At 45.7% G+C, this 27308-nt stretch overlaps 1 protein-coding gene and 1 pseudogene across 1 annotated transcript in view; one reads left to right on the top strand and one right to left on the bottom strand.

Annotated features, from left to right (window-relative positions):
• Positions 1–27308, top strand: part of LOC126473736 (uncharacterized) — a 418605-nt gene that overhangs the window by 165680 nt on the left and 225617 nt on the right. The gene's annotated exons all lie outside the window — the stretch shown is intronic.
• LOC126475843 (5S ribosomal RNA) lies at positions 2415–2534 on the bottom strand (annotated as a pseudogene).

Here is a 27308-nt window from a genome sequence, read left to right as displayed (position 1 = left end):
AACCTTTTACAATAGTGCTTTTAGAGTTTATCCAAAAGACAAAATCCAATAATAAGTTAACTTGGCATTACAATTTAAAATGATTTATATGAAAAAATCTGGAGAAAGATAATGGCGCTTGACACCATAAAATGAAAGAAGCGCAACATACAGGCAATTAATATAACAAAATAATAATTTGATACAACCAAAGGGCGAGGGCAACTCCCAACGCAATCACAGAGGAGCGAGCTCTCAACACTTCGGAGCCTTCCCACTAGAAACCGTCCCCAAAATAAACCGCTGAGAGCTCCCCGACATGCCTCCCACAACTGCCCATCACTTACGCACTCGGTTATGTTCTGTAACACACGACAGATAATATCCACACAAGATAAAATTCAAAACTACAGTATAACATCCCGACGGCACATGATAACCACAACGCCTTTAACTCGGGCGCTCTTAGGAAGTGCCGGAAGCCAACACACACAAATCTCAAACAATTCTCGCTTCCTAAAACGAAACAAGAAAAGCCAAGCGCACATGAATAGTCAAACCACAGTCTTAGAAGTGCCTTAACGACACCAAACGCGACTATTCCAACAAGTTAATAATAACACAGTAAAAAAAATACAGAACATGCCACTAAATGCTGTTACACAACCAAATTGACTAGATCGTGTTGTTCAGGCCCCAGAAGACCACATATACCAAGCAGCAGTAATTCACTATGTATATACCGTACAAAACCGCCCTTCTTAGGCAGAGTTTACCTAACACATCGACTGCCAAATGTACTATACATGAACGCAACTCCGGGCAGGACTCCAGTTGAGCAAATAAATTAGTACCAACAAAATAACGAGCGACACACACAGCAAAAACTTCCAACAACACCGTCCCACATCAGAAAAGTTCAGAAACCGCTGCTGGGGCTTCAGGGGAAAATCTGAAGAGCCAACCTGGGAGACGACTCCAAAATTCAGCAACTAGTTGTCTCCGGGCCAGAGTATCACAGGACCCCACCGGACCTCCACATCAGACAGGCAGGAAGAACAAGTACGCCGCCTCCAATTAATCACCGCCGCATGGTCAGCACAGCGGCGAGTCGCCTCCGTCCCAGACCACTCTGCTCATATTGCGAGGCACAACCACCTTAGCGCTAGTCACCAGCCGGTGAGCCAGAGCGAACTTCACGTTCCGTGCACAACCCGGAAAGCCAACTACCCTCTCGCTTTCCGCCGGCCACCGCAAACACGCGCCAGCGACGTCATAGCAAATCGCCGCCGGAGCGCCACCCGCACCAGGACAGCGAACTATAATCGATTGCAGTGCGCGCTCTGAACGTGATCAGAGGTTAGCGGCGCGCGCCATATCAGGGAGTACGGAAGCTGCGGACGGAAGGGCAGGCTGCGCGGCGTGGGCGTCGCTGGGAAAAGGGAGAAGGCGGCGGCGGCGGCGGCGGCCTTGGAGGCGGCGGCGGTTGGCCAACGCGCGGCTACCGCGATACCCGCCTCGCCGTGACCCGGCAGAACGCGCGCCATCCAGGTCGGTCGAAGGCGGCGGCTGCCGCCGCTGCTCCCGTAGCGCCGCGCGCTCAGGGCCGGCCAGACCTGCCCGGCGATGCCGCGGCCTTCGCCATAGTGTCGTCGCAAGGAAATCCACAACGGCTTAATTAACATCGCCTGCCCGCGCACTTTCGTAGCAGCTCGCCTTACATATCGATAAGTATAGCACGAAGGGCGTCGGAATACGTAACGGGTGATCGTGTGGAAAACACGGTACTCTGCAGAAATTAAGTTGCACATGAGCCGTAGTGTATTTCTGGAACGACATCAGCTCGACTGTCGGTTTGGGAAAGAAAGGAACAACAGAGTTTAGCGTCCCGTCGACACCGTGGTCATTAGAGACTATTTCGGGCTTAGCACATCGTATTGGAATAAAGACATTTTAACCACCCACCATTAAATTTCGCTACAAGTGTTCGGTACGACTCTACACGCCATGAAATTGTGAAAAAGCACTCCGTCTTCAGGCCACAAGTGGCCCATCGGGATCATCCGACCGCCGTGTCATCCTCAGGTGAGGATGCGGAGCCGGCCGGGGTGGGCGTGCGGTTCTACCCGCTACAGTCTCGATACGAGCGACCGCTACGATCGCAGGTTCGAATCCTGCCTCGGGAATGGATGTGTGTGATGTCCTTAGGTTAGTAAGGTTTAAGTAGTTCTAAGTTCTAGGGGACTGATGACTTCAGAAGTTAAGTCGCATAGTGCTCAGAGCCATTTGAACCATTTGAGGATGCGGATAGGAGGGGCGTGTGGTCAGCGCACCCCTCTCCCGGTCGTTGCGATGGTTTTCTTTGACCGCAGCCGCTACTATTCGGTCGAGTAGCTCCTCAATTTGCATCACGAGGCTGAGTGCACGCCGAAAAATCGCAACAGCGCGTGGCGACCCCGATGGTCACCCATCCAAGTGCCGGCCACGCCCGGCAGCGCTTTTAACTTCGGTGATCTGACGGGAACCGGTGTATCCACTGCGGAAAGGCCGTTGCCATGAAATCGTGAACCATGCATGTTATTAACATTTGAGGCTTGTGTGAATTCCCCTGGATTTTCGCTCGATTATTTTAATTTGTCTGTATTAAACTCCTTGATGTTGCAACTGAAAGCGTTCTTGCCGACTTGCGTTTAGATGACTTTTTACCTACAAAGCAAAGATGGGCCTTTCACATTTCTATTATTCACGATTTGGTCACTGCATTGCATTCCTATCGGCTTTTTTTTGTGTGCGTTTTTGGCTATAATTCAATGCATTGTATCGAGGACATCACATGCTTTATACCCTGGACAACGAGATATAAGAGCCATGCAACGAACTTGTGAGGTAGGGCTGTTGATAAAATATCGATAGATCGTTATTTTTTCCAAAAGATATCAGTGTGTATCGGCAATATAATTCCACAGATATATCGATATCGAAATGTCAGCATCGAGTGCCGATATTTTCATTTCTTAATTACAATTTTTCGCAATTTTCAGTAAATATTTGAATTTGTATTACAGCACAATTTTACTTTCACTCTCTGGAGGAATCTTACTACTTTTTGAGCTTTCCTCACGTCCAGTCTTTCTCGATCACTGTGTGAAGCAAGTATAGGTGGCACAAAGTAGAAGTCCGATTACAATGGGGGCTGGTGGCGTGAATAGAATAACAAAATTTCCAATGCAAAGAAATAGGACACCAGCTACGTTAAAAAAAAATTTTAACGCAACTAGTGTGCAATTTCGTCATATCGATATTCTTAAAAAAAGATTGCCGAAAACAATGAAGAAAAATGTAAATGACAAGATTGCTCTTTACGGTGGGCAGGGGCGTGTGAGGAGAAATGCTGACGTAATTCGCGCTCGGCGCTACCAACAGAATCTGCAACGTTTAGCTTCATCACCCAATTTTGCATTACAACTCATAGGTCGCTGACGTTTGCATAAATGATAAAACAGAAAAGTCGACATGAAGCGTTGTGAACGAATCTGAACGACATACCCTTCGGACACCTTTTGTTGTCCCACTTACATGCAGTTACCATTGTTAGCAGAGTGGTTATCCCCAAACACGCGTCGTTTCCCTTTCAATTCTTGCTCTAAGGGGAATAAGCAGGCTGCGAGCTTGTTTCTGTACAGAATTTCTAAAAATAGATCAACACTTAAATGTACGGCTCTTGAACCGGCAATATACACTATGTGATCAAAAGTATCCGGACACCTGGAAGAAAATGACTTGGCGCCCTCCATCGGTAATGCTGGAATTCAATATGGTGTGGGCCCATCCGCAGCCTTGATGACAGTTTCCACTCTCTCAGGCATACGTTCAACCAGGTGCTGGAAGGTTTCTTGGGGAATGGCAGCCCATTCTTCACGGAGTTCTGCGCTGAGGAGAGGTATCGATCTCGGTCAGTGAGGCCTGGCACGAAGTCGGCGTTCCAAAACATCCCAAACGTGTTCTATAGGATCCAGGTCAGGACTCTGTACAGGCCAGTCCATTGCAGGGATGTTATTGTCCCGTAACCACTCCCCCACAGGCAGTGTATTATGAACAGGTGCTCGATCGTCCTGTAAGATGCAGTCGCCATCCACGAATTTCTCTTCAACAGTGGGAAGCAAGAAGGTGCTTATAACATCAATGTAGGCCTGTGCTGTAATAGCAAGCCCCCTCCATGAAAAACAGAACCACACCGTAACACCACCGCCTCCGGATTTTACTATTGGCACTACACACGCTGGTAGATGATGTTCACCGGGCATTCGCCGTACCCACACCCTGCCATCGGATCGCCGCATTGTGTACCGTGATTCATCACTCCACACAACGTTTCTTCACTGATAAGTCGTCCAATGTTTACTCTCCTTACACCAAGCGAGGCGTCTTTCCGCATTTATCGGCGTGATGTGTGGCTTACGAGCAGCCGCTCAACCATGAAATCCAAGATTCTCACCTCCCGCCTAACTGTCATAGTACATACAGCGGATCCTGATGCAGTTTGGAATTCCAGTGTGATGGCCTGGACAGATATCTGCGTATTATACATTACAACCCTCTTCAAGCGTCGGCGGCCTCTGTCAGTCAACAGACGAGGTCGGCCTGTACATTTTTGTGCTGTAAGTGTCCCTTCACGTTTCCACTTCACTATCACACCGGAAATAGCAGACCTAGGGATGATAGGAATGTGGAAATATCACGTACAGACGTATGACACAAGTGACACCCAATCACCTGACCACGTTCGAAGTCTGTGAGTTCCGCGGAGCGCCCCATTCTGCTCTCTCACGATGTCTAATCACTACTGATGTAGCTGATACAGTGTACCTGGTTGTAGGTGGCAGGACAAAGCACCTAATATGAAAAACGGATGTTTTTGGGGGTGTCCGGATACTTTTGATCACATAGTGTATTTACAAACTGCAGCCGATATTTTTATAGGCCGGTACGTAGTTATTTTTTTCCGTCGACATATCGATACCTTCTTCCGTATATCGAGGGCCGATAACGATAGTTTTTTAATATGAGAATATCGGATTCCCGATATGCATATCAACCGTCCTTCTGTGACGTCACACTACTCGGCTTGTCCCACACACTTCGCTAACGCCCGGCACCGTACAGGATCCACGGGAAATCAATATTTAACTGAAAAGGCTTCCGATAGCGGTCACAATTTTGTTGTGTTATGTCGAGAACTTGCATGCATTGAAACATGCATTCGAGAATTATTAAACTCCTCTGAAACAGTTACTGGCTCCCCGTCAGAGACGGCTGCTGGCACTCACTCGTAAGACTCGCGTCACGCGCTGCGACGTACGAGCCACGTCCAGTCTTCCTTGTGGGGCCCCGTGCAAACTGCATATACACTCGTGACGTCAGCTTCACGTTTCCTGGAGTTGTTTTCTGCGACTAAGATGGATGGCGATATAGAGGAAAATCATGTTTGCTTTGGACAACGCAGCGGTAGGTAAATGAATAAAAGCAACATGTCTAGCAGTTGCGGATATAACGACTGTAAATGCCGTTAGACGCGCTGACATCCAATTCATAAATAATACTCATAAACAGAAAATAAACAAATGAGAAGAAAAGGCACTTATAAGCTCGTACAGCTGTGTAGCGTATTACTACGGATTAAGCTACGGAGGTGTTCGCTAATTGGTGTCCGCTCATAGTCCTAGAGATTAATTCGGTCAAGGCACATTAACTGATTTCACCATATCTATCAGGTTCTGTGGCCCCGTCAGCAGAAATTCAGACCCACTGATTTACCACAACCTCTCCGTATCGCATGATATTGTTGCGAAGAGAGAGCGGATGTATATATGGCTGCAAAGAAACACCTTCGTGTCCACAGAAGCCGCTTGTGAACAGGAACCGAGAAATGTACAGGAGGTGTCTTCTGATATCGGAAATGGCTAAAACGATTTCAGAATGCCGTTATTTGCAGCTACGCTAGAGGCAGTCTCCTTCAAATGGCTCTGAGCACTATGGGACTTAACATCTGAGGTCATCAGTCCCCTAGAACTTAGAACTACTTAAACCTAACTAACCTAAGGACACCACACACATCCATGCCCGAGGCAGGATTCGAACTTGCGACCGTAGCAGTCGCGCGGTTCCGGACTGAAGCGTCTAGAACAGCTCGGCCACCACGGCCGGCTGGCAGTCTCCTTCCAACTGGTTCTTACTGGTTTACATAAATCATTAAAGAACGCGTTCACTCTTTAGAACATAAACTACTGACTTTTTTCGTTGTTCGCTGAGCATTTTTTCGTATAGCTGTTTTCCTTTCTCCGTCCGTGCATTTTGGGTTAGAATTTAGTGTGTTGTTCCTAGTAGAGGCGGATGAAATGAATTCGCAGTACAGACTTTCCCATGACGATAAGCGGCACTATCGGAGGATCCAAATTTCGGTACGGTGGGTATTTGTATCTCCTTCATTTGCAGACCACCGTATACGTTCAGACGGGTTCGCACATCGGCTGGATTTTTCAGAAGACGTCTGGAATTTTTATTTATTTATTGCCATTTATAGACCTGTTACCTGATGTTTAAAACAGGTCGTACATATTACAATTTCGTTTTCAAACTTTTTTACAGTTTTCTTTTCTTTTGTTTTATCTCCAACATTTACAAAGAATGATACTCCTCAAAATAACAATAATTTAAGGTTGAAATATAAATAAAAATGTTGCTTTTTTAAGAAGAATATAAAAAGATGATAGGTTAGAGGAGAGATTTGTTAGTACCATCACCGAATGTGATTGACGGTGAATACCTCGGAATGGTTTCTTCCAGCCGTTGACCGCCAGTCGCGCACGCGCACACACGCGCGCACACGCACACACACGCACACGCACGCACACGCACACACACGCACACACACGCACACACACGCACACACACGCACACACACGCACACACACGCACACACACGCACACACACGCACACACACGCACACACACGCACACACACGCACACACACGCACACACACGCACACACACACACACACACACACACACACAAAAATGGTTATTAGTACAGAAATAATATTGCTTACCCTGTTTATTACTAATCCTATGTTTTAACTTCAGGTGCCCGGCCATGTACAGCATTTGGTGATTTCTTGGCTAGATCGCCAGCACCTTACGCTTATTTACTGTCACATCTCAGCTTCCTCCTCTTGTTCCTCCTCATTGTCACTATTTTCGCTGTCACTGTGGGTATCGCGGTCCACCCTCCGGAGATTGTTGTTACGTTGCACAGAGGTCATGTCTGTTATGTCGTGTCCGCATGTACTCCTCATGTGTTGTTTGTGGAATACTGTTTGTCAGTGCGTTTAATTGCGCCCATTGTTCTTCGTCTCTTATTGTTGTATATATGTGTCTGTATCTGTGTAGTCTATGAGTATTGTTCGCGTATTTCCCGCAGAAAAAGATAGTGTGTTCTGGGGAACCTTCTTCCCCGCATGTGTATGTAGGTGTCTGCCTCAGACTCACGCGGTTTAAGTGCGTGGGATAAGGTCCGTGCCCGGTTAAGAAACGTACCATACCGCGGCTGGGATCGATATGTCTTATTCTCAACCGCTCCCTTATATGTCAGGGAGGAAGTCGTGCAGTCTACGTCCCTTATCACTTACATCCCATTCAACTTGCCATGTATCCAAACGCAACTTTCAAGGTGACGTATCGTCTCTATCGGCACACAAGTTATTGTGTGTACCGTATGTAGTCTCCCCACCTTTAACCAGTACCTTGCAACGCCGTATTTGATCGTGATATCTATGGGGCATATTCCGAGCACCACACGCAGTGCATCCGCTGAGGTGGTACCGAAGGCTCATAAACCACATCTTGTCGAAATCATGGTCACTTTGGATAATGGGAAGGAAATCGTCTTCCAAAACCTTCACGTACCGTTCGGTAGTCCCCGTGCCATCAAGGAATATCGCACCGATTATTCCGTGACTGGACATTGCACACCATACATTGTTGTAGATTGTTGTAGAGGGGTTTTGTGGGCGCACGACAGCAAGGTCTTCAGCGCCCGTTCAGTATCATAGTGAGACGGGTGTCAAGGAAAAAAAAAAAGCTCAGAATATTAACATAAAACGGAACATAAAACACGGGAAACAATCATCGGAAAAGATGTGCTCAGCCACACCGAAGCGTGGGATGAAGCAGGGCGTCAGCAGTAAAACATGGACAACACAGGAAGAAAACGAGAGAGGGGGCTAAAACAATGTAGCAGATGGAAGTGGCTGGCTGACCGCAAGGAAAAAAAGGGAGGAGTCAGCCACTCTGCAATACACTAAAACCTCCAGCCTAAAAGTTTAGGCCAGAGTCCAGACACATCACAAAACTTAAAAACCCTAGACACACACGTCTCATCATTAGCTAAAACACAGGGCAGATCACCATCAACTTGTGCTTCTGCCCTTGCATCACGGTATAAAATGCAGTCTGTTAAAATGTGGCGGACAGAGATGTGCACGCCACAAGCATCACAAAACGGAGGATCCTCCCGCCGTAATAAATAGCTATGCGTCAGAGGACAGTGCCCGATCCGAAGACGTGTGAGGGCCACCTCTTCCCGCCTGAGCAACCGACAGGAGGAACGCCACGGCCGAGTGGTTGACAGTCATCCGCTGAGGGAGAAGAGAGTTCTCGATGGCGAAATGCGGATTCTCAGTCCCGCTAATGCGCTAATTTTGCTCAGTGACGAAAGCATCCAAATGAGGGCTTCGTTGCTAAAGCGAACCATACAGCGCATTCTAATTCGCGTCACGCCCCACGGCCGATCGTGCAGTTGCAAAGTCCTAATGAAACCGTTCAGAAGTTATGACGATTGTATGTCACATATTTCAATAACTGTCATCCTGAACGTACAAGATTATGCTCTACCCGCTTTTTAGGTTCGACGAGGATGTAAGCGAGGTGGGAACGCCGGCCGTTGTGACCGAGCGGTTCTAGGCGCTTCAGTCTGGAACTGCGCTGCCGCTACGGTGCCAGGTTCGAATCCTGCCTCGGGCATGGATGTGTGTGTTGTCCTTAGGTTAGTTAGGTTTAAGTAGTTCCAACAAGGAGACGGCACGAGCGTGGTGTCGGGGATTTGTCCGAAATTTTGTGTGGTGAAAGAGGACTCCTAATAGTTACAATATTAGGACGCACTACCCGGAAAATCCCGGGAAAAATCGATCCAAAGTTTCTTAGGTGCCTTATGAGTATAAAATGTTAGTCCACTGCCGTCTGGCCTAGAAGTTCAGGGCTCGGACCCTTACGCCAGAGGTCTCGCGTTCTATTCCTCGTCTGGCACTTTTTTTTCTTCTATTTCATTTTCTTTTGTTATTACACCAATTATTCAGAAAATTTCCCAAACCTACATTATCTTTAAGAAATTAGCTACATTATTGAATAAAAATTATTTTCTTTTTGTCCATCAACACAATTCATGGCGGTGGGTTTTCCATTTTTCATTCTAAAGTATATGAGGAGAAACATTGCCTTTTTAATCAGAATAACAAAGTCTATTGGGAAACATTCAATTTTTATACATATAATAATTATAAACTAGAACCGCAGTGGTAATTATCGTAAAAACAAACAAAGCAATGATTTTTGCGACATCTTATGCAACATATAAAAGCGGATTTTTTACAATCACAGGGCGTTTGCAATAAATCTGTACAAAAATATGCGCCATTAACATTTACTAAAATGTTTTCTGATAATTTTGAGGCAAACCAGGCATATTGAATCATGTCTCGGAATATTGGTGACGATAACTGATGGTGAATTATAGAATGAATTTTTATACAATCTTCCCGGGAATTAATTTCACGATTCTTCCCTAACAATGCGCTGCAATTTTGCAAGCAACAGAAGAAAAAAAATGCCGGAGGAGGAATCGAAGCCGAAACCTCTGGCGCAAGAGTCCGAGCCCTGGACGTCTAGGCCAGACGGCGGCTCGGCAGTTGACTAACATTTTATACTCATACGGCACCTAAGAAACTTTGGATCGACTTTTCTCCGGATTTTCCGAGTAGTGCGTCCTAATATTTTAACCACTTGAGGTGTTAGGCGTCCTCTTTCACCACACAAAATTTCGGACAAATCCCGGACCCCACGGTCGTGCCGTCTCCTTGTAAGTCTAGCGGACTGATGACCTGAGACGTTAAGTCCCATAGTGCTCAGAGCCATTTGGACCTTTTTGAGGTGGGAACGAGCGTGGCGAGATCGCAGAGCCTCCTAAACGGCCTTTTGCGGTTCCCGACCTGACCCGAGTCCCACCTTCGCTCGCCAGAGTGTGACTTCCCGGCGAATGCAGGGAAGAGCTTGCGAAGTGACGGGAGCAGCGGAGCGGACCGCCGGCTGCGCCGCCGCCCACCTGCTGCAGAGGCGGCGGCGGCGGCAGCGGGAGCAGGCGGCGCAGGGCGGAGAGAAGGTGCAACGCCGCTGATGACTGTGAGGTAGCGGCGCGGCGAGCGGACGCCGGCCGGCCCGGCGGTCAAGGCCGCGCGCAGCCGCGCCGACCTCAGCTCGTCACCACACTCTCCGACACTCCACCGCTCTGCCTGCCGGCGGGCGCCACGAGCAGGCGACGCCCAGCCATAGCCACTGTCCACCTCTAAAGTCCCCTTCCGTCGTTTCCCGGGCCTTACTTCTGCAGCATCGAGACACACTGGAGGCCGTGGCCAGAAATAACGCACTCTTAAAGACAGTCCTCACACCGGCAGTGACTCTCGCCTCGAGGCACGCCAGATGAAGTTTCCATCGTAGATAACGAACGCTTAAGCCGTTGGCAGACGGACCCGTGAATTCGAACAACGTTGACCTTGCCAAGTTTCTGACGTCATAGCGTAGAAAAAGCACGTTGGAGACTACTTTCGAAGGTGCAGAGCAGTATCTAGCATGTCAGAAATTGTGAACTTGATTTTGAACCGTAGATCAATGACATGGAAGAACGCCACCTTCACTGAAGAGCCAAACAAACTGGTACACCTGCCTAATATCGTATAGGGCCCCCGCCAGCAACCTGAAGTGCCGCAACACGACGTGGCATGGACTCGACTAATGTCTGAAGTACTGCTGGAGGAAATAGACACCATTAATCCTGCAGGAAACAAAAGAAAAATGTGGAGTAGGTATTAAAATCCAGGGAGAAGAAATAAAAACTTTGAGGTTCGCCGATGACATTGTAATTCTGTCAGACAAGAAAGGACTTGGAAGAACAGTTGAACGGAGTTGACAGTGTCTTGAAAGGAGGATATAAGATGAACATCAACAAAAGCAAAACGAGGATAATGGAATGTAGTCCAATTAAATCGGGTGATGCTGAGGGTATTAGATTAGGAAATGAGACACTTAAACTAGTAAAGGAGTTTTGCTATTTGGGGAGCAAAATAACTGATGATGGTCGAAGTAGACAGGATACAACATATAGACTGGCAATGGCAAGGAAAGCATTTCTGAAGAAGAGAAATTTGTTAACATCGAGTATAGGTTTAAGTGTCAGGAAGTCGTTTCTGAAAGTATTTGTATGGAGTGTAGCCAGGTATGGAAGTGAAACACGGACGATAAATAGTTTGGACAAGAAGAGAATAGAAGCTTTCGAAATGTGGTGCTACATAAGAATGCTGAAGATTAGATGGGTAGATGACATAACTAATCAGGAGGTAATGAATAGAATTGGGGAGGAGTTTGTGGCACAACTTGACTAGAAGAAGGGATCGGTTGGTAGGACATGTTCTGAGACATCAAGGGATCACAAATTTAGCATTGGAGGGCAGTGTGGAGGGTAAAAATCGTAGAGGGAGACCAAGAGATGAATACACTAAACAGATTCAGAAGGATGTAGGTTGCAGTAGGTACTGGGAGATGATGAAGCTTGCACAGGATAGAGTAGCATTGAGAGCTGCATCAAACCAGTCTCAGGACGCAAGACCACAACAACAACAACAACAACAAGCAGACGGCACGACCGTGGGGTCGGAGATTTGTCCGCAATTTAGTGTGGCGAAAGAGAACCCCCTAACACCTCACGTGGTTAAAATATTAGGACGCACTATCCGGAAAAATCCCCCGAAAAAATCGATCCAAAGTTTCTCAGGTGTCTTATGAGTATAAAACGTTAGTACACTGCCGAGCGGCCGTCTGGCCTAGGTGTTCAGGGCTCGGATTCTTACGCCAGAGGTCTCGTGTTCGATTCTTCCTCTGGCATTTTTTTCCTTCTGTTTCATTTTCTTTGCTTATTCCACCAATTATTCAGAAAGTTTCCCAAACCTACATTATCTTTAACAAATTAGTTTCAATACTGAATAAAAATTATTTTCTTTTTGTCCAACAACACAATTCATGGCGGTGGGTTTTCTACAAATGGCTCTGAGCACTATGGGATTTAACATCTGTGGTCATCAGTCCCCTAGAACTTAGAACTACTTAAACCTAACTAACCTAAGGACATCACACCGATCCATGCCCGAGGCAGGATTCGAACCTGCGACCGTATCGGTCACGCGGTTCCAGACTGTAGTGCCTAGAACCTCACGGCCACACCGGCCGGCGGTGGGTTTTCCATTTTTCATTCTAAAGTATATGAGGAGAAACTTGCCTTTTTAATCAGAATAACAAAGTCGATTGGAAAACATTTAATTTTTATACATATAATATTTATAAACGAGAACCGCAGTGGTAATTATCGTAAAAACAAACAAAGCAATAATTGGTGCGACATCTCGCGCAACATATAAAAGCCGATTTTTTACAATCACAGGGCGTTTACAATAAATCTGTACAAAAATATGCCCCATTAACATTTACGAAAATGTTTCGAGTTTCTGACAATTTTTCAGGCAAACCAGGCATATTGAATCATGTCTCGGAATATTGGTGACGATAATTGATGGTGAATTATAGAATGAATTTTTATACAATCTTCCCGGGAATTAACTTCACGATTCTCCTGTAAGAATGCGCTGCAGTTTTGCAAGCAACAGAAAGAAAAAAAAAGTGCTGGAGGAGGGATCGAACCCGGGACTTCGGCATAAGGGTTCGAGCGCTAACCATGTAGGCCAGGCGGAGGCTCGGCAGTGGACTAACATTTTATACTCATACGGCATCTAAGAAAGTTTGGATCGATTTTTCCCTGGATTTTCCGAGTAGTGCGTCCTAATATTTTAACCACGTGAGGTGTTAGGGGTCCTCTTTCACCACACAAAATTTCGGACAAATCCCCGACCCCACGGTCGTGCCGTCTCCTTGTTACGTTCTGAGGAAGCAGTGTCCGCACGGGCCGTTCGGCTGGGTGACCACGTGGTGCCAAACGTCAGCCGGACGAGAGGGGTAGTCCCAGCGCAGGGTCCAGCCGCGTGGCTGGGAATTCCGCTGAACACACAGAACGAACTACATGCCATAATACGCGACCCGGAAAGGTGGACTGAACTCAACAAACTAACGGACGAAATCTCGAAGATCCAACAAATAGAATACTTGCGCAACAGACCCTACCGAAGGCAAGTCGGTCCAAACAGACGTGACGATGCCCAGGGGAAACATGATTAGCACCACGAGTGATGAAGAAGAAACAGATACAGACCAGGGCACCAACACAGATATTGCAGCGTCCAGCACGGATGATCCATAGTGTCAGCCAAGTCAAATTCAAAGAACAGAGTGGAACGACCGACAAGAGGTGCACAAGTCACATACAATACTAAAAACAGATTGCACCTTATATGCAAATAGTTAACAGCATCTCCATGTCCAATAAGAGCTTAAAGCTAGGTACCTCTTCAAGGGACCTACGCCTTCCGTTAAGAGGCAGCGCACAGTCTGGATGGAAGGATCTTAATTGTGGTCCCTCTCTTTTTAGCCCAACCCGACGGATACCTATGGTAGATCGGGGAAATCACCGTTCAGGTCGTGTTGTCGGCGGGGCCGGGAGGTGCTTGCGCCTGATGTACTCTACTAGGAGCCTTGTAGGCTCAACACAAACCGTTAGCGTCATTACCTTATTACTTTTACCACAAGTACCCTTTCATTAGCAACTTTGAGCCAAGCACAAAATCAGTTACCTCTCTACTGTATATCGTAAATAGTTTAGCAGGCTGGACATGGAGGTCTTAGTCTTAGTTTCTAGCTTTAACGTACCCTAATCTCCTCTAGTTAAGATAGTTTTTAGGATGGTAGATGTTAAAGGCATGGTGAGCAACGGCCAGTGTCTTGAGGGTCATTCCAAGACCCGGGCCGCCGCCCACAACCAGGTGACGGGCAATATTATACCTATAACTTCTCTATTCAGTTCTCTTCCTTCCTTCTTTCTAAATATTTAATTTCGTTTTGTTTATTAATATATTACTTGATTTTGTATTAGTTATAAGTTTTTCTAATGCTGCACAAAAAAAAAGATATGAAATGTATCTAAACAAATAGAGCCCGCCTCCACGTGGCGGGACACGGGCAACGGTGTGAGTGGGGAGGGAGCCGGTGTGGTGTTACTTTCAGTCACTGCGAACCCCGGACCCAGTCACAGCGGCTAAGTGGCAATATACGACCCACCATAAGAAATTAGACGGTGGGTCATAAAATATAAGCAGCTGGTGGAAAAAAAAGAAAAAGAAAAGAAAAAAAAGTGTGACGAGCACGGTGCTTTGTGTCGATGAAGGAGATGTCTATGCCGGGAGTGCCCAAGATGGCGGACTTTGTGAAACCACAATAGCAGACATTTCACAGTTCGTATAGAAATTAATAGCAGCCAGATGAACCATGATATTTTAAACATAGCTGCACAACAGCAACGGTTTCACGTAATAAAATTATAAACAGCTGACGAGTTGCAATCGATAAAGAAATTCTTTACCTGGGTTTCCACAAACATAAATTTGTCTTCTTCAGAAGGTAGCCTAAGGACAATGGACATCGTAGCTTACATTAGAAAAGATTGAAACTTATAAGCCAAGAATAAATTTTAACACAAATTAGAGAACTCTTGTATTACAGAAGTATGATAACGACGACTGATACTTACAATTTTACATTAGTAACGACTAATGTACCATCGCCGTTTTCACAATTGTCAGCATAGATCCACGTGTCAAAAATAAAATATAGCCCTAGAATTAGGGTTTGTCACGTAAATATAAAATAGCTCATGGATCTTGCACAGCTCACAACCGAGTGAGTGTTATCGGCGAGCGTATTTACCTGAAAACAGGGAGGTGGCGCTCGTGCCGAGAAACATGTGCCAATTGGCGAACAAAGGCAACGTGTAAATTACCAATATTAATAACGTCCTTAGGTAGAGTAACAATTAAAAAAGGAAGGAAATTAACACTCCCGTTATAACGGTATGGCAGCATTGGTACAGATAATGTAGTTATACACCAAGAAAGGCAGGTGGCGCTTACGCCGAGAAACTTATGCCCAGTGGCATATACAGCCAAAATATAAAAAATTACATTACTATATTAGTGAAGCCCACAAACGGTTCTAGGTAAAGAACTTCTTTATCCATTGAATCATGATACCTCAAAAACAAACATGTACATTACCGTTATTTGCACGACGATTTTGGTGGTGTAACCAGATTTTCAATATCTTTAAACTAATAAACTTTAGTATCTGAGAGTAAATTATACAAGTAACATGGCTGTTGATATACTTTCCGGGATGTGAGGTCGTGGTCCAAGAACTTTTCTGCTCCTTACGTTTCGTCCAGAACTGCGCTGGACTTCCTCAGAGGCGCTGCTCCGCTGAGTCTTGCCGACTGACTGGTCGGGTGTCTGAGAGCGACTTATATATTGTGAGAAAGGGGGGCGTGGTTCAGGTGACACGTGATGAGCAGTGATAATCCATAGCAAAGATAAGGTTGACTATCGATTACCACCTTGTCCAAGATAAAAATTGTTAGCAATTTTGTAGAGCCACTGTCCATATATCGCTAAGTTTCATAGCCTCCTCTTTCCTATTAAAATTATCGTGATGTTTATAAATTTCGATAGCTTCTCTATATAGCCGTGGATAGTAATTTAACGTTATAGATAAAACTTCGGTATCCGAAAACTTCACTTGGTGGTTGCCTGGTTGAAGATCATGTTCCTGTGGTAAAGTTTACATTGGTACTACCAAAAGAAGCGTAAACACGCGACTGAAAGAGCATAAAAGTCTTTGTCGACTTGGAAAAATAGAAAAGTCAGCTGTAGCGGAACATGCTCTTCAACTAGGCAACCACCAAGTGAAGTTTTCGGATACCGAAGTTTTATCTACAACGTTAAATTACTATCCACGGCTATATAGAGAAGCTATCGAAATTTATAAACATCACGATAATTTTAATAGGAAAGAGGAGGCTATGAAACTTAGCGATATATGGACAGTGGCTCTACAAAATTGCTAACAATTTTTATCTTGGACAAGGTGGTAATCGATAGTCAACCTTATCTTTGCTATGGATTATCACTGCTCATCACGTGTCACCTGAACCACGCCCCCCTTTCTCACAATATATAAGTCGCTCTCAGACACCCGACCAGTCAGTCGGCAAGACTCAGCGGAGCAGCGCCTCTGAGGAAGTCCAGCGCAGTTCTGGACGAAACGTAAGAAGCAGAAAAGTTCTTGGACCACGACCTCACATCCCGGAAAGTACATCAACAGCCATGTCACCCGGTCGTGAAAGCCTTCATTCTACATACAACTAACACCCAGCAACGAATTTCTAAATATAAACACTTCATCCGATTTCGTCGATCGCCGTGGCTTTAGAAAGCCATTAGCGTAAACGTAAATTGGTATGAATGACAGGCATGTAAATTGAATATTACATGAGTTATTGGACGTCAACGTGGCAGATTACTATCGATCGTCAGGCCATAAGTACTCCACAATTACACGAAAAAACGGTAGCAGCATGCTTATAAATATATTTATTCGTCTGTGTCTTTGTTTACATCCGATACATACCATTCATGAAGAAACTGGTTAAATTTTTACTGTGTGTTAGAAAGCACAGAGACATTAGGCTCCTGGCCTACCTTTTTCTTGTTTTCTTTTGATATATGTTAATTGCTTATGTATTTAATCATGTGTGTTAGGGTGTGTTTATGGTCCAGCCATAGGAATATGTATTTAATTTCAAGTTATTTAAATGTAACTCCATTATTTCGTATGTGTTTAAATATGTTGGTGAGTGTACGTTGCGTTGGAGACATTGAGGGAGCACTCTAGCCAATCACAGCGCTCGTTAATGGTGAGACTCTATGGAAGTGGTTGATTGCGGAGTATGTATGTAGATGTAGACCATACTGAGCGCGATGCAGGATCTCACTGGCTTCACTCGACTAGCGCCCGAAAGGATACGTTGTCCTCTCGCCCGTGCAGGATCACAGTCAGGAAATGGACTTGTTCGCAGCAACGCAAGTATCCGCGTGGGCTCTGTAGAACAGTTGGAGCAACACGGAGTGTCAGCACGGGGACCATTGTTGCGTCTTCTCTAGACGTGGCAGCAGAATGAAGCCGCTACATTTCAAACGTGTCGAGGCCATAGGCTGTGCACTATCTTCGAGCTCTCTGCGGCGCCGTATTTCAACAAGATAACGCACGATCTCTCAAAGCTTGTGCTGTCCTAGCCCACCTCGATACAGGATGTGTTCGGCTGTTTCCCTGGCTAACACATTTTTCCATACCTCGCACCCACTGAAAGCGTATGGTCGTGGGTTACCGAGAAACTTCCACGCCCCCACTACGATTGGTGATTTCTGGCATATAGTTGAGGCAGCATAGAATGGCGTGTCCGTGTCTGTTATGCAGCTCAGTTCGATTCGGTGTACAGCCGGTTCAGAGCCTGTCTTACTGGCACAGGTGGTAGTTCCACTATATTTCGTACTCTTCAAACCTCCCAAATAATGTACGGACGTAATCATGTGTTGTTATTACTATATTGTACACGTACAGTAAGTAAAATTTCATTTGCTATCCCTCCCGGTGTTGCAATTTCAATGATTAGCAGTGTGTAATGCTCATATTTGACTTAAAATTTGCTAAGGTGCTATAGAAAAATTAAACTGATAGATTCATATATAACATCTTTTTGTTGCGACCCCATCAAATCCGAGCTAAAACTCAAGTTATTGAAGATGACCGCCGCTTTATTCGTCAGAAGACTACTCTCTGGCATGAACAAAGTGTGCCTCCTTTATAACGGCGTTTTATCTTGTCTTCGGCCGTGTGACTTCACTTGGTATTATGATGTGGTGAATATCTCCGGAAGCTCGAGTACTAACTCGGATCTGAAGCTGTCCCAACACCAATAAGATTTTGTGCAGGAAAGGCGGTCTCGAAAAACTTCGATATGTGATCGATTCATACTCATTCTACCAAGTTGTTTCCAGCAACAGGCAGTCAACTTTCGATTCGATTGTCGAATCTTCTCGACTTCTTTCAACACTCATCGTCGAGTGCAAACATCGTTAGAGTTTGAAGGGTCATCATTACACGGTGTTGTTTTTCGTTATGTGGAGAGTGAGGGAGAAATGCTCACGAAGAGAAGGGACCTGGAGGAGCAGATGGACCGGTGCGCAAGCGCACGAACACCCGTGCAAACAGAGCGTTCCGGCCGAGCAAACACTGCTCCGCGGACGGACATCTGTCGCCTCGATCTGCCCCCCCCCCCCCCCCCACCACCAGCTCCGCAGCGACCACTTGTTTGCGTCTCGCGCCTGTGTGCTAGGCAACCTGCGAAGCGCACGCCGCTGGGGTCCCAACCTCTCAGCCGCCGTCCAGTATGACGTCGCGTGTATTACGTCGAAGTAGCTTCAAGTTTGAGGAAACATTAATGGGGAGAGGGAGGGGGCGATTGCGGGGCGATTGCGGAGCGGCTGCTGTGAAACGACTGGCTTGGTCGGGCACAGGAAATATATTGATAAAGGCTGCCCTGCAAGAGAAGTCAACAAATAACATGATTTATTTTATTTTATCCATAGTAGCAATTGTTGCAGCGAAAACGATTGATATTCATAAAATATAAGGGAAAGAACTCTTCAATCACAAACGTAGTTATTATTTAAATAAATGATCAAAATGACTTGCACAATGATTTCGATAAGATATCTGTATGGTGCGAAAAGTGGCAATTGACCCTGAATAAAGAAAAGTGTGAAGTTATTCACACGAGTAGTAAAAAAAAATCAGCTATATTTTGATTATGCGATAAGTCTGACAAATCTAAGCTAAGTACTTAGGGATTACAATTACAAATAACCTAAGCTGGAACGATCACATAGATAATATTGTGGGTAGAGCAAACCAAAGACTGCGATTCATTGGCAGAACACTTAGAAGGTGCAACAGGTCTACTAAAGAGACAGCTTACACTACGCTTGTCCGCCCGTTCTGGAGTACTGCTGTGCGGTGTGGGATCCGCATCAGGTGGGACTGACGGATGACATCGAAAAAGTACAAAGAAGGACAGCTCGTTTTGTATTATTGCGAAATAGGGGAGATAGTGTCACAGGCATGATAGGTGAATTGGAGTGGCAATCATTAAAACAAAGGCGTATTTCGTTGCGACGGGATCTTCTCACGAAATTTCAATCACGAGTTTTCTCCTCCGATTGCGAAAACATTCTGTTGGCGCCCACCTACATAGGGAGAAACGATCATCACGGTAAAATAAAAGAAATCAGGGCTCGTTTTTCCCGCGTGGAACGGTAGAGAGAGAGCTTGAAGGTGGTTCATTGAACCATCTGCGAGGCACTTTGTTGTGAATAGCAGAGTAATCGCGTAGATGTAATTTGTAATTAGTTGTTGTGCTTGACGAATCTATGCTGACATGAAAGAGCGCCTGGTCCGTTGAAATACTCACAGAATACTTTTCAGATTTGTTTCGCCCGTTCTGCATAATTTCTGCTTGCATTTAGCAAGGCAAACTACCCAGTCGCAGTCATACAACCTTCACATCGTCGAGGGCCGACATGTTCTTTACGAAGGCAGAATTGTGAGGTGTCCCAGGCATAAATATTCCGCAATAATGTTGTGCCGTTCTTGATCTCGATCAACCACGCGGTATACTGCCATAACATTGCGAAAACATTCTGTTGGCACCCACTTACATAGGGAGAAATGATCATCATGATAAAATAAGAGAAATCACCTAGATGTAGATAGCACATGAATATAGTCCCGCTGGGCTCGAAATTAACTACGCTTTACATGAAAACCACGTTCGTAGTTGAAGGTCGATGCTCATTTTTTTCTACACTGTTAACCATTAGACTGCAACCCCAGGTACGATGGCAAATAAAAAAAAATTACTTACCCTGCGTTTACAGCGTAATAGGAAGAATACATTATCATATTTGAAGGCCATTTTAGAGGGTGCGAAATTTAGAACAAAAAGCTATCACCTCTGGCAGCAACAGTAATGCGACTGTGTATCGAGATGAACCGAACTAGGATGACAGATACCGCTACGTCACTGAGTTCATCAGTGATAGTGGCTGGTGAATGGTGGCGTGTCACTCTGTTGGCAAGTCATGAAGAGATGTCTCAGTGGGGGAGAGATCTCGAGAGCTTGCTGGCCAGGGCAGCAGACGACCACCCTCTGTACCGAGGTAGCTCAGGGCAGCATAGTCAACAAGTGGTCCTGCATTACCTTGTTGAAAGATTACATGTTATCTGTAAGGTTTTGAGGACAGAACAACTACTGCGTAAGCTGTAAATATTTTTGGTTTAATGTTGCAATCTTATCACAGAAATGCACACATTTACACAGTTTACAATGTGACAATGTTACGACAGTTGTCAACGAACGCATCTCGTCCTCAGAAAGTGAAATAATTCTAAACACAGCAGTGGTAAATTTTAACTAGAAGTTTCTTTACAAAATTATTCTTATGACTACTTCATGGTGTTGGCCAGTACTACGATAAATCATCTGATTCCGGTTCAAAGTTTGGTACTATTTAGGATGACAGTCAAGTCTACAGAGGATTGTTAGTTTTGTGACAAGTTGAGCAAAAGATAAGCCAAGGTTGCTCGAGTTTACAGTCGATGAAAGCTGGTGAGCTAACAAGTTTATGCCTCTACTCGCGGTATTTACCTTAGATGCGATAAGCTGTCGCCTGCATGGCTGCTCTCGTCCTCTGAAACTACCTAAGCCTTTGCTGATTTTTAAAGCAGGAACTCTCCCTATGCGAGGAAACATGTACTCATCCTTAGTGCCGGCCGGGGTGGCTGAGCGGTTCTAGGCGCTACAGTCTGGAACCGCACGATCGCTACGGTCGCAGGTTCGAATCCCGCCTCGGGCATGGATGTGTGTGATGTCCTTAGGTTAGTTGGGTTTAAGTAGTTCTAAGTTCTAGGGGACTGATGACCTCAGAAGTTAAGTCCCATAGTGCTCAGAGCCATTTGAACCCATCCTTAGTCTTGGAATATGGTAATATGCACGTGCATGGCTGGGGCAACATCCATATTAAAAATGCCCTCTCAGTCCTCACAAGGACAATTAACTAATTGGCTGGTTCGTTTCTCCACAGTTGGAGCTCAACGATGCTACATCTAATATCTAGTTGAATGTCAGCTGCATTGAACGCAGTCTTCACACAAATTTGCTCGTCTGCATCGTACAGAGCGTTATGCGCCCCATTCTGCACTTGACGCCAGTTCAGAGAAGAGTTCCTGAAAATTTCGCTCTTTTCTTTCTCGTAGCTGAACTGTTTCCCCACCTGGGTTCTACACGCACGGCTTTTTTTGACCAGTAGCAGCATTCCTCTTATTTTGTCAAAACTCTCTCTCTGCCAATCGCAAGGGCCCTACCATTAAGCTGCGTCGAAATCTCGGCGCTTTACTCCTTCCTGGTTCGTTTCCGCCTATCGGACGTTTTGTGCCCGCTCTAGCCGCCTAAAAGTCACATGTGTACCATTCGCTGTTTACATCAGGGCTTAACAACTGGCCGGTTTTGAGCGCGAGTACTCGCGTCTGCTCAGGCACGTGTTCGCGAGCAGCTGCAAGGTCGCTGAGTAGGGAGGGAGGGGAGGGAGGGGAAGTGCGCGCGCACGTTTGAATGTGATCTCGCGTTCTTAGCAGATTTAACTAGCCATCTGAATGCTTTGAACATTCCACTACAAGGTAAAGATCTGCTAATTACTCATTTCATAGATCGAATACGAGCTTTTAAAATGAAATTGACACTTTGGGTGGGTCAGCTGGAAACAGGAAACCTAGCTCATTTTCCTAAATTATCATCCATGCAAGATGTTCACAAAGACTGTGAACGTTATTCACATACTTTAGTTGATCAGCGCTTTCAAGATCTGACAGCACTAGACAGTGATTTTGATCTGTTCTCTCCATATTCAGCGAATATTTAAGACATTCGTCCTGAGCTGCAGCAAGAAATTATTGACCTGCAGTGTGACAGAGAATACAGAGACAAATTTCAGAACAAGAAAAACATTTTGGAATTCTACAGACACTTCCCTGAGGATAGATTTCCTCGTTTGCACAAACTGGCGGCTACAATAATATCAATGTTCGGTTCCACGCATGTTTGTGAACACCTGTTCTCTGCAATGAAATGTATCAAGACGCGCCTGAGAAACGCATTGTCTGATCGAAATTTAAACTGCACGTTGCGCCTAAAATGCACAAGAACAGTTACTCAGAACGTAGACGCAATTGTAAAGGGCAAAAAGTACAAGATAACCAAGAATCCCACACTTTAGTGAAACCATTTATTGTGTAACAGTTCACAAATTAATGTGAATGTAGAGGCATACACTAAGCTAATAAAATTATGTGGCATGTGTACATTCTCCTTTATTTGTTTCATTTGTCGCAATAATAATTCGTGAGTGATATCCCTGCAGGTGGCCGCGGGCTTACATTGACTGGCGGCAGCTGTTGTGTGCCCCACTCTCAGCTCTGGTCCGGTAGTGGGGGTAGCGTGCTCGCGCTGCTCCGTGCTCGCGCCTTGCTGCTCACAGCTTGCTCCGCGAGCACGTATGTTGTGAAGCCCTGGTTTACATGATCAGCTGCATTGCTGGTTTTGTTTGTATCCACTTGGAATCCCGAAACGCAGTTTTCTAAAGCTTCTTTCTGTCCTGCTTCTGGTGGCCCGTTAGTTGCTCTCCAGTATGCGTCACCTGTCAGGTCGCCCCCTTGGTGTAGCCTGTGTTTTTGCCCGCAGCTGCTTCCGCACAAAACGTTTCCTCTCACTGCTTGTTTCACCTTCTGCTTATTATATAGGAGTGGTATGTTAATACTGTCGATTGAGTGTCATCCCTTTTGCATTACATACTTATAGGCAAATCTGCTCATTACCGCCGAAGTAAGTTAGGTGTCATATTCATCTTCCCGTTATGATGTATAAAACTCTTACGTAAGGTGTGAAATTGACCTTCCTTTATTCTGCCACCTAACATATCTAATGGAAAATGGTTGGTTGGTTGGTTGGTTGGTTGTTTGGGGAAGGAGACCAGACAGCGTGGTCATCGGTCTCATCGGATTAGGGAAGGATGGGGAAGGAAGTTGGCCGTGCCCTTTCAGAGGAACCATCCCGGCATTTGCCTGGAGTGGTTTAGGGAAATCACGGAAAACCTAAATCAGGATGGCCGGACGTGGGATTGAACCGTCGTCCTCCCGAATGCGAGTCCAGTGTCTTACCACTGCGCCACCTCGCTCGGTCTTTGAAAATGGACTACGTTATTTACAGACAACGTTATAGCGATTGAGGGACTTAGAAGATGGTGCACAGGTCACTCTTAACACGTCATATGTGTAGCATCTGCTGTCTAAAGTGCCAGCTATGGGACCAGGTGCTTGGCACATATGGTGGTGGTGAATGAAATCTGGCAATGTTCGTTCTTCTCGGACTCCTGCGATTGAGCCAGACTCAGCTGCATAGCAGTTCTGAGCAGTAACGAAACCCACGTCAACATCTGACAGAGGTTCTTCAGATGCCACCAGAGTTGTCCAAGAAAACGTCCGTTGCTTGCATTCATGGTAGTATTCCACATCTCCTTTGGTTTTGAACGGCCCCTAGTGCTTCTACCTGTACAGCTGATCCAAAATTGCGGTCGCACTGGACTGCAGAGAGGTGAGATCACATTCAATAGGGCTGCAGCCCCGCGATGTCCGTCGAGGTGGTTCGAATTGCCCAGAAGCTGGCCGGCCGGTGTGGCCGAGCGGTTCTAGGCGCTACAGTCTGGAACCGCGCGACCACTACGGTCGCAGGTTCGAGTCCTGCCTCGGGCATGGATGTGTGTGATGTCCTTGATCTCGGAAGTTAAGTCCCATAGTACTCAGAGCCATTTGAACCCAGAAGATGTCAACAATGCCAAACGTTGTCAAGAACGCCGTCGCCGTTTTGCTCTTCGCACTGGGAACTGCCGTTTCCGACCGCGAAACGCGTGGGAATCAACGTCCCGAGGAAGCGAGTGGTTTCATTGACGCTGTTTCGATTCCGAGCGCCAGTGAGCCAAATATTTTCCTCGGTCAGTCATAAGAAAACCGCGTGACTGGGAATTGCTGCCCTGAGCCCCAGTACAGATGCGTCAAAAGGATTTCTGGAATGGGCAAGACAGGATGTGACGACATTCCCATCGTGTGACATCCCGACGGATGTGTCGACACCTTGCTCTCTGAAGCCTCGTCGCAGGGTGCCACGTTTTTCACCATCACAGAGAAAGATTGTAGGTACCTTTCAGCTAAATTTCAAAGTTATGCGTTAGAATGGGAGACAATTAGGAGGTTTCGAATAAGTGGTCCTTTAATTCTGTTGCATCTACATCTACATTCTATATCTACATTTATACTCCGCAAGCCACCCAACGGTGTGTGGCGGAGGGCACTTTACGTGCCACTGTCATTACCTCCCTTTCCTGTTCCAGTCGCGTATGGTTCGCGGGAAGAACGACTGTCTGAAAGCCTCCGTGCGCGCTCTAATCTCTCTAATTTTACATTCGTGATCTCCTCGGGAGGTATAAGTAGCGGGAAGCAATATATTCGATACCTCATCCAGAAACGCACCCTCTCGAAACCTGGCGAGCAAGCTACACCGCGATGCAGAGCGCCTCTCTTGCAGAGTCTGCCACTTGAGTTTATTAAACATCTCCGTAACACTATCACGGTTACCAAATAACCCTGTGACGAAACGCGCCGCTCTTCTTTGGATCTTCTCTATCTCCTCCGTCAGACCGATCTGGTACGGATCCCACACTGATGAGCAATACTCAAGTATAGGTCGAACGAGTGTTTTGTAAGCCACCCCCTTTGTTGATGGACTACATTTTCTAAGCACTCTCCCAATGAATCTCAACCTGGTATCCGCCTTACCAACAACTAATTTTATATGATCATTCCACTTCAAATCGTTCCGCACGCATACTCCCAGATATTTTACAGAAGTAACTGCTACCAGTGTTTGTTCCGCTATCATATAATCATACAATAAAGGATCCTTCTTTCTATGTATTCGCAATACATTACATTTGTCTATGTTAAGGGTCAGTTGGCACTCCCTGCACCAAGTGCCTATCCGCTGCAGATCTTCCTGCATTTCGCTACAATTTTCTAATGCTGCAACTTCTCTGTATACTACAGCATCATCCGCGAAAAGCCGCATGGAACTTCCGACACTATCTACTAGGTCATTTATATATATTGTGAAAAGCAATGGTCCCATAACACTCCCCTGTGGCACGCCAGAGGTTACTTTAACGTCTGTAGACGTCTCTCCATTGATAACAACATGCTGTGTTCTGTTTGCTAAAAACTCTTCAATCCAGCCACACAGCTGGTCTGATATTCCGTAGGCTCTTACTTTGTTTATCAGGCGACAGTGCGGAACTGTATCGAACGCCTTCCGGAAGTCAAGAAAAATAGCATCTACCTGGGAGCCTGTATCTAATATTTTCTGGGTCTCATGAACAAATAAGGCGAGTTGGGTCTCACACGATCGCTGTTTCCGGAATCCATGTTGATTCCTACATAGTAGATTCTGGGTTTCCAGAAATGACATGATACGCGAGCAAAAATCATGTTCTAAAACTCTACAAGAGATCGACATAAGAGATATAGGTCTATAGTTTTGCGCATCTGCTCGACGACCCTTCTTGAAGACTGGGACTATCTGTGCTCTTTTCCAATCATTTGGAACCCTCCGTTCCTCTAGAGACTTGCGGTACACGGCTGTTAGAAGGTGGGCAAGTTCTTTCGCGTACTCTGTGTAGAATCGAATTGGTATCCCATCAGGTCCAGTGGACTTTCCTCTATTGAGTGATTCCAGTTGCTTTTCTATTCCTTGGACACTTATTTCGATGTCAGCCATTTTTTCGTTTGTGCGAGGATTTAGAGAAGGAACTGCAGTGCGGTCTTCCTCTGTGAAACAGCTTTGGAAAAAGTTGTTTACTATTTCAGCTTTACGCGTATCATCCTTTCATTTCAATGGCATCGTCATCCCAGAGTGTCTGGATATGCTGTTTCGAGCCACTTACTGATTTAACGTAAGACCAGAACTTCCTAGGATTTTCTGTCAAGTCGGTACATAGAATTTCACTTTCGAATTCAATGAACGCTTCACGCATAGCCCTCCTTACGCTAACTTTGACATCGTTTAGCTTCTGTTTGTCTGAGAGGTTTTGGCTGCGTTTAAACTTGGAGTGGAGCTCTCTTTGCTTTCGCAGTAGTTTCCTAACTTTGTTGTTGTACCACGGTGGGTTTTTCCCGTCCCTCACAGTTTTACTCGGCACGTACCTGTCTAAAACGCATTTTACGATTGCCTTGAACTTTTTCCATAAACACTCAACATTGTCAGTGTCGGAACAGAAATTTTCGTTTTGATCTGTTAGGTAGTCTGAAATCTGCCTTCTATTACTCTTGCTAAACAGATAAACTAGTGTACGAGGGCAGTTCAATAAGTAATGCAACACATTTTTTTTCTGAAACAGGGGTTGTTTTATTCAGCATTGAAATACACCAGGTTATTCCCCAATCTTTTAGCTACACAACACTATTTTTCAACGCAATCTCCATTCAATGCTACGGCCTTACGCCACCTTGAAATGAGGGCCTGTATGCCTGCACGGTACCATTCCACTGGTCGATGTCGGAGCCAACGTCGTACTGCATCAATAACTTCTTCATCATCCGCGTAGTGCCTCCCACGGATGCGTCCTTCATTGGGCCAAACATATGGAAATCCGACGGTGCGAGATCGGGGCTGTACGGTGCATGAGGAAGAACAGTCCACTGAAGTTTTGTGAGTTCCTCTCGGGTGCAAAGACTTGTGTGA

This window comes from Schistocerca serialis, chromosome 4 (assembly GCF_023864345.2).
Source record: "Schistocerca serialis cubense isolate TAMUIC-IGC-003099 chromosome 4, iqSchSeri2.2, whole genome shotgun sequence".
NCBI classification, from domain to species: domain Eukaryota; kingdom Metazoa; phylum Arthropoda; class Insecta; order Orthoptera; family Acrididae; genus Schistocerca; species Schistocerca serialis.
Note: the sequence above shows the minus strand (reverse complement) of the source record. Positions and strands in the feature narration are given on the sequence as shown.